The following is a 9,125-nucleotide window of genomic DNA, read 5'->3' as shown; positions in this document are numbered from 1 at the left end:
TATTTCTTATTTTTTTACAGGCAGGCATATATATTTTTTCTTAAACGTTAAAAAAGCCTAATATTTTAACAATTTTTAAGTTTGAGTTTTTCTTCTTATATTTACATTTTATATCCATTTTTCTTAATTTTAATGACAAAAAACTTTTTTTAATATGAGTTTTTATATATATATATATATTTATATATATTTTCAGCTATTAATTCTTTGTGTTTCATATATATAATTTTTTTTTTTTTTTTACAGTTTTAGTTAATAATAACATGCGAATACGGTCCAGTGTTGCTTCTACAAAAGATCTTCTTTTGCATTCAGCAGAAGAAAGTCAGTCTTACAGGTCTGGAAAAACTTGAGGGTGAGTAACTGATGACAGAAAGTCCTTTTAGGGTGGAATATACCTTTATATATCAACTACTGTATTTTACAGTGACTTTGACTTTGGCTCATTCGTTTAATGTATATTTCAAAAACCAGCATAAGTCTCAGATGCTTTGCTCATATGTGATGTTGGTTGCAGGTTTGCTGACCACAGCCTCTTCAACCACCTTTTTAGTCTTCGACATGAGCCAATCACATTTGAACATTTCCATGAAGCCTTGCTTAAAACAATCCCCTGACAACGTGTAGAGCGGCAGGTTGAAAATGATGTTGAGTACAGCGATCGGCCTTGAGATAATATAGGCGGCATGAACACAGCGGTCCAGCATGCAGTCGCTTTCTGGGGTGAGTTCGTGTAGATCCTCAAAGCTCGTAGCACATGATAAGGAAAAAAGCACACAATGAAGCACGTCAAAATCAACACAATGAGACGCCTCGCTCGAACCCGTTTGGTGCTTCCCATATGAGGACCCTTCTTTAGTTCTATCATGATGCGCCAATAGCAAAGACAGACCACGACGAGAGGAACCAGATATCCAACTACTGTCAACACCCAACTATACGGCCAGATGATTTCTGGATTGTTACTCGCGAGATCCAAGCAGTAAGTTTTGTTGTTGTTCTCCACCGTGTCAAAATAATTAAAAACCGGACTTATTTCTGCAACCGCCACAGCCCAACCCAGTACGCAAGCCACCGTTCCCCAACGCTTCTGCTTGATGCTGTGTATATGTGACGGGTGCACGACCGCCACGTACCGAAAAATGGCCAGGCAGGTGAGGAAGAGGATGCTGCCATAGAGGTTGAAGTGGAAGATGAAGCGCGTGAACCGACACATGGTATTGCCCAGCGTCCATGAGTCATCAAGGACGTAGTAGTAGGTCAAGAAGGGCAAGCAGATCATGAAGAGGAGGTCTGTGATGATGAGGTTCACCATGATGATGGTGTTGCTCTTCCAGGGACGAACTTTGACCACGTAGACCAGCAGAGCAGTGATGTTACCCACAACACCTACAATGAAGATTAAGCTGTACATGGTGGGGAGATAATAGCGTTTCACAAGATCATCCACGTTGGTGCAGTTCTCACTCGAAGTGTTACTCGAGCCATAGTAAAGGTTGCTCATAGTTGTTCCTGCAGCAGGAATGAAGAAACAATTATTAGAAAGCACACATGCAAAGTCTAAAAATGTCTAACTGGTGGGATTTTAGATACTTGTCTTGTTTTCTGCTTTGCTTTAATCTCTGACATGAATTCCTGGGATTTTAGGCATGACCTGGTTTGGTTTGCTATACCTGATTTCACACAATAACCCCATTTTAAAGTCATTGACACACTTCAAACACTGAAGTCTGCACCAATCTCTGTTTATTCAGTAAATATCAACACTTGTGAAATTTCCAGATGGTTCTGTTCCAGTTGAATAGCCTATTTTTTTCATAATAATAGTAATAGAAAAAGACATATAGTTACAATTCAAATAAATTTTTTCAAAATCATTTTCTTAAACAGTATTTTTGTCAGTAATATATCAGTATTGTATTGTATTGTATTGTATTTATATTATTGGTCAGATTATTGCTTAAAAAACTAAATCATATATATATATATAAATTGTATATATATATATATATATATATATATATATATATATATATATATATATATATATAAAATTTATCAGTTCATTCACTCAATTTTAAGTGGCCGTGCTTAAACATTGCATTCATTCAACTTGAATGTGAAAAGTTGTATTAGGCTATAATACCAAATTTAACTAACTGCAACAATCAATTTTCACACTAATAATTCAAAAAATATTATCTGAGAATAGCTTCTTAACAGGCAGTTTTGCTTCTAAGTATCTGTCAAAATACCAATGATCTAAAGTTCTTTGTCTGTTTTAGAAGTGATGAGTACTTACAATGGGCGCTGAAGCTATGTATCCAACCACTGGTTCCTCAGAGAAATAGACTGCTGTGATCTTGTAAACAGTTACAGATTTATTCAACTTATCACATGAGCTGATCCTCCCTCTTCTACAAAAGAGTTCCTATAAATCTCTTCATTTGCATTCTCATATGTCATACCTAAATACCAGCAGTGAAGCATTCACCGACTCGCAGGCAGTATCCGTAAACCCATGGGCATATGGGCGGAAATTACAGGTATGATCTCTCAGGTGTGGTCGCATTGTTATCATATTTTACTATGGGAAAGTGTGTCACTGACAAGCCTCGGTTAATTCCTTTGCTGTCAATGCTGTATTAATGCAACCCATTAATGTTACCTATGGCCTATTATTTTATACTGTTGTCTGATTGATTTCATAGTGTCAAGCATTCAGAAATCACACAAAAGAAAACTAAGCAGTTTAACTATGATAAAGCATGGTAAATTTTTGTAAGGGTTGTGATGTCCACATGTTTTTGAAGATAGAAGCTGTAGCATTTCTATCGCAAAAAGGTGGCCAAAAATGAAAGATTATGTGGATATTTGAATTAGCCTAAATGTTTGGTCAATATTAAAAGACTTGGACCTGTAAGTGTGACACCAGCAATTACCAGGCCTTTGCCGCCCTTTACAGGTATTTGTAATAATATGTAATGTAAATATCTAAATTGTTTATTTTGTATTAGGCTACATTATGTATTTTAACCATTTTTTTTTCAATGAAACCATAAAATGTTTAATTAACCAATCATTATTGCTTCATTCTTTTTATATAATGCATTTTATATAATGTGGTTGGCTTATGTCTGTTTTCATAACCACAAAAAAAAAATATATATATATGATCTGAATACTTCTTTGTAAACTATTATTTGAAGTAACAAAACCATGGTTAATTTGTGGTTACCATCCATGGCTACAAGAACCATGATTTTTGGTTTTATTCGTAGTAAAATCATGGCTATTTTTCATAAGAAAACATGGAAACTCAGAGAGAATATTGGTGCCTTGTTGGTGGTGAAATTATAACTGACATTACAACAGGTTATTGACGTCAACAGGCCAAAAAGTTTGACAGGATTATGAATGTACCTGAAAGCGATGCACAGCCTTTGTTTTCATCTTTCTTTTTTTTTTTTTTTTCTCAGCGCCGGATTGCTGATGTCTTTTCACGGGAATAGTTGTCCATCAATTATCACATGTGCTTAGTCTGCTGCTTGCGTAGTGCATAAGCATTTACCGTAAAACACATTTTTTATTACAACATAAGAATTGCAAGAAAAAAGTCTGATTTGTGATATAAAAGGTAACGATTAATCGCAATCTTTAAATAAAACATTTTGTTCACATAATATATGTGTGTGTACTTTGTATATTTATTATGTATATATTTCATAAAAGTATGCTATGTTTATATATTAAATATATTTTAGAGATTTATTTATGTATATGTACATGTATATGTAACAATTTTTCATCAACTGGGATGACGCCAAAAAGTCTCATGATTTATTCCAAAACATGATGCATGATGGGATATTAAGGCATTATTAAGACCTGGGACAGTCTTGTGTACGCACTGTTACAGTACGTACACGTGCTCTCAAGTGGCCAAGACCGCAAGTGTGGGTATCTGGACGGTAAAAGTGTTAAAAATGCCCCATTAGTAAGAACCCTAAACACAGTCTCACATCAAAGTCTTAATAATTCAGTAATTCAATTTAACACTTGTAGAAAATCCTGCAACGTTTACTCTACTGCTGTCGTTAGTCATTGCCTCAGCCCCTGTATAGTCTCGTTTTACACTATCAAAAATATCGGTAAATCAGATGCCCCACACAGTCAGAAAGTTTATATTGTCCATTGACTACTTATGCTATGTTGATAAAATAATGTTGGCCACAGTTTTCAGAAATATATGGAAAGGTGGCATAAAGGCATTTTAAATATTGCTCACTGTAAAATATCAAATTTCAGTCTGCCTTTCAAATATATCATAGAGGTTTGCACAATTGACATATTTAGATATCCAGTTTTCCATTAAAGCTATTATTTAATTCATTTCGTTAATAAAAAGCTTTAAACTACATTACCCACAAGCCTCTGTCATTCTATCGATGGAACGGGAAAGCTTAGCGCTGTTATTTGTAGTTCGCTGAAGTTATGCTTAGGGCTAGGGTTAGGATCTCACTAAAGGGGTAATTTCTCTCAACATAGCAACACTTCATTGTTGACTTAATATATTACTAACATGATAATATCAGCAAAATATACTTTTTTAACATGATGCACTGTTTAATATGGGTTAAAAGATAGTCCAACCACAGACAGTCCTGCGGGTAACAAGAGAAATTCACAGCCAATGACATCAAAGCTGAGCAGCGACATCACACTTCCTTTCCCATTTATAGTCATTTATGACAGTTGTCTTTCGTTTTTTAGCTGAAGGGATAGATTCAGTTACTGTAACAATAAATTACATTTGCTACCAATTAGATTTTGTTTTATTAACGTCTACATCTAACCCTTACAATAATGCAAATACAGTAATTATTGTTGTTCAGCGTGAAAAAAATTGGGCAATATTGATGTGCGCATGCCCAGCAGTCGCAGCTGTATCCCATCTAGCCTTAAAGGCGTCATATGATGCGATTTCAAATTTTTCTTTCTCTTTGGAGTGTTACAAGCTCTTGGTGCATAAAGAAGATCTGTAAAGTTGCAAAGACTAAAGTCTCAACTCCAAAGAGATATTCTTTATAAAAGTTGAGAGTCAACCACACCCTAAAATGTCTCGTTCTAACACGCCCCCACATCTCTATGTCACGATGTGGGAAGATTTGCATAACGCCGCCCAAATGTTCATGCAAAGAAAGAAGGCGTAACTTTTATTTTCACTTTTGCCACCGCCGCCATGTTGTGGAGACACTGTGTGTTTCGTTGTGAAAGCAAAACTTCTTTGTTTGGCCTTCCAAAAGAGGACACAACTAGAAATCAACTGCAAAAACATAATGTTCTTTTTAGCAACATTATATGACCCCTTTAACTGATAGATTCCTCTCATTAAATATAAAATATTTTTTTGACCAAAGACGAGTGTATTTACTTATCAAATGTTCTTCTAACATTTACATTGTAAATTACATTGTTTTAAAGTTATAAAATGATTCCCTTTTGTGTTTCTCTGATTTACCTTTCTCTACCATTTGAACTTTAAGAATAAAAACTGAAAGCAAACACGAAATGGTCCCAATAAGTTATGAAAATGTTATTTCTGAATGTTCTCTGAACGTTTTTTTTAATGTTTTAATTTTTTTTTTTCTTTGTTACGCAAATGTTAAGGGAACTTTAAGGGAAAGTTCCATTTCATAATTTTGCACTTTTAAATGTTCTCTGGATGAACTGTAAGAAGTTGTAAATAACAATGCTTGAATACCTTGTAAATTTATGCTAACATTTTGCAAACATTATTAAAGTCCAGAGAACTTTGAACAAAGGTTCTTTTAGTGTTATTGGAATAATGTTTGTTATCTATGCAATATATATATTGTCTATCTATGCAATATAAAACTTAATTAGTAAACCAAAAAAAATGACACACCAGAGGTGTATATTATTTCAGGTGGAATTTTGAAGTGTCCCTCTTTCCTTTTATGTTAATTTAAAATGACGCGGGCAATGGCAAGGTTCGATTATGGAATGCATGACCTGATGTATGCAGTGTAATTCACTTAAAACTTTTTTTCTTGGTTATAACGTTAAGGGAACATTCCATTGCATCATTTTGCAAACATTATGTGAATGTTACTTTTGAATGTTTTCTAAAATTTTTTTATTTTATTTTATTTTTTTATCTTAGATGAATATCCCAACTAAAACATTTCAGAAAAAAAAAAGCCCCATGAATAATGTATAAAGATGTGGCAGAAATAGTAGTATGTTATCCCATGGTTCATTGCTGTGATATAATAAGTCCTATTGGCTGTTTTGTTAAAAAACAAAAAAAAGAGGAGGAGGAGTTTTTGATGTTTTTCTCATATTTTTTGTTTTGATATATATAATGTGTGAGCGTATAAGGGGTAACTGGGCTTATTGAGCCATTTCATGAATTTGAATGTGATGCATTTTGCTAACTGCAAACTAGGTGATGAAGAAGTTTGTAAATAGAGAAATGAAGTGAAGGATCATGACTGTTACTGTAGACAAGCTTTAGCCAACCTCTAGTGGTTGAGGATGGAACTGTAGGACATTCGTGAGATCGTGATAGAAATGTTCATGCTAAATTTTCTCATTCAAGATCATCAACTTTAAACACAAAGTCACTGTTTACTCACTGTCTTCGTTTTCAACACTAGACATGGTGTTTTTTGTGTTTCAAACTAAACCAACTTTTGTTTTGAAACTTGCTTTTTAATTATTTTGTTATTTAATGCAGTGACATTTAATTATTTTTAATCGATTTAAGTGTTACATTTTGGGGCAAATGTATACCTTTACTCTGTTCTTAAATACAAAAACAGTTTTATTTACTGAAAGATTAGAACAGGGGTCCTTCAGTAAATAATTTAGATAATATGGGATCAGCTGAGAAAAAAAGGAACCCCTGCTATCATCTTAGACCTTGGGGAAGGTGCTCTTACTTTAACCACCAGAGGGAGCAATGCTCCACTTAAATGAAGAACTGCTAGCTAGATACATGTAAGATGGATGGATGGATGGATAGTCTAACTAACAGATTTTCATTTAGTCTAACTTGTATTAAATAACAAAATAAAATAAAAAATAATAACAATATAGATGTATTTTTTTAAATGCGTGTAATAACAACAAACGCTAAAACTTAAGTTAAAGTTCAAATGAAAACATAAAATATAACAAAAACTGACAGAAAATAATAAGAAAAACTATAATAGAATCTCAATGCTACTAAAATAACACAGTTTTAATCTTGAATTCAGTTTCCGACTTACCACAACACTTGAGACCGAACATAGTTATTATAATATAGATTTAATTTATTATGCTAAAACAAACAAAACAACTGACAGTGTCACACTGAAAAATCAAGTAATCACTGTGGTGATTTGGCCAAGTGAAATCCTCCGAACATGATAGACTTTGGTTTGACTAAAATAGTATGTGAGTGCTAATGCTTTAGAGAGATTTCACACTTTGTGTTTCAAAACGTGTTAGAATGCAACTCGTAATGCAGTGCAAACATGTTATTTGTTGCTATAGTGTAGTGTTAATTGTTGATACTTGTGGATTATTGTGATGTTTTTATCAGCTGTTTGGACTCTCATTATTGCGATGAGGATCCATTTAATGCTAAATTTTTCCAAATCTGTTCCCATGAAGAAAAAAAAATCATCTACACATTGGATAACCTGTGGGTAATTACATTTTCAGCAAATTTTAATTCTTTGGTGAACTATTCCTTAAAAATTATTTGATTTTTGTAGGCACCTAGTAATGTGTACATTTATGAAATAATCAGTATTTATTTTGAATGGGCAGAAATTGTGACAGACTCACCTGGTTAATGACACAGTCATCTGAAACTCTATCGCTTTCTTGAGTTGAGTTGTTGTTGTTGTTTTTAATACAGTGAGTAACATAAAGTGAACCCCTTAAGTGTCCACAATGGGACAAATGTACTGGCCAAGCCTTCATGTCCAGTACTTGCATGTGATGTAGGAGAGGCTAGGCTAGGCTTTCTCATTGGATAGTTGATACAATACACCAGGCGTATAATGGCGCAGGATTGCCTGGGTGATATTTGTGCAGCAGCTTCATGGGCTGTTCCGTCCACCTTTACATGGTACTACAGGGTAAATATGGCAGCTAGTACATCCTTTTCTGAGTCTGTGCTAGGACTAGCTATGGAATGATGCTTATGGCAGGAGAAGACAGCTGCCATGATAGAATCTGGTAGATGATTTACTTAAATTTTGGGTAAGCATGTTCTCAGTGATCTGTTCAATACTCTTGTTTGTTTTCCTCACAAATATATGTTGGTGTACTACTTGATTTAATAAAGTTATGCACTTCCTATTCATGATGTGTCTTACAGTACCCATATGTATGTATTCTGGTGGAACTGCTCCTGATACGATAAAGAACATGGGGTAACATTGTAAAAAGAAAAAGGGGGGAGGGGGGTGTCATGACCTATTGATTAGAGATTTTGACTCAAAACCCTAAGGTTGTGGGTTCAAGTCTTGGGCTGGCAATACCACGACTGAGGTGCCCTTGAGCAAGGCACCGAACCCCCAATTGCTCCCTGGGCACCGCAGCATAAATGGCTGCCCACTGCTCCGGGTGTGTGTTCACGGTGTGTGTGTGTTCACGGTGTGTGTGTGCACTTTGGATGGGTTAAATGCGAAGCACTAATTCAGAGTATGGGTCACCATACTTGGCTGTATGTCACGTCACTTTCACTTTCACTTAACCTTGGTTCTCTAGATGAGAGACTATCTCTCCACCACACTGCCGCTCAGAGACGCATTCATTTAGAGGAAGTGATGCGATATGATCATCCCTTATATACACAGGTGATTATGATCTGTGCATGGGCATAATTAATGTCTTACAGACAATCCACGTCACCTTCCACAGGTGGTGTAATAGTTCCCTATACATATGTATTCTGATGGAGAGATAGTCTCTCACTCAGAGAACCTAGGTTACAATGTAACCCAACAATTTAGAAATCTTTCTTATAAGGTGTGAATTGCGAGGTGTGAACTCTTACGATAATGAACACACCCACATTTTCTTCTCAATAAGGTTTGACG

General features: G+C 34.9%; 1 pseudogene; it reads right to left on the bottom strand.

The window, feature by feature from the left end:
- Nucleotides 1-263: 263 nt before the first annotated feature.
- LOC109050444 lies at nucleotides 264-2,452 on the bottom strand (annotated as a pseudogene).
- Nucleotides 2,453-9,125: the final 6,673 nt, after the last annotated feature.

This window comes from Cyprinus carpio, chromosome A1, assembly GCF_018340385.1.
Source record: "Cyprinus carpio isolate SPL01 chromosome A1, ASM1834038v1, whole genome shotgun sequence".
In the NCBI taxonomy this organism is placed as follows: domain Eukaryota; kingdom Metazoa; phylum Chordata; class Actinopteri; order Cypriniformes; family Cyprinidae; genus Cyprinus; species Cyprinus carpio.
Note: the sequence above shows the minus strand (reverse complement) of the source record. Positions and strands in the feature narration are given on the sequence as shown.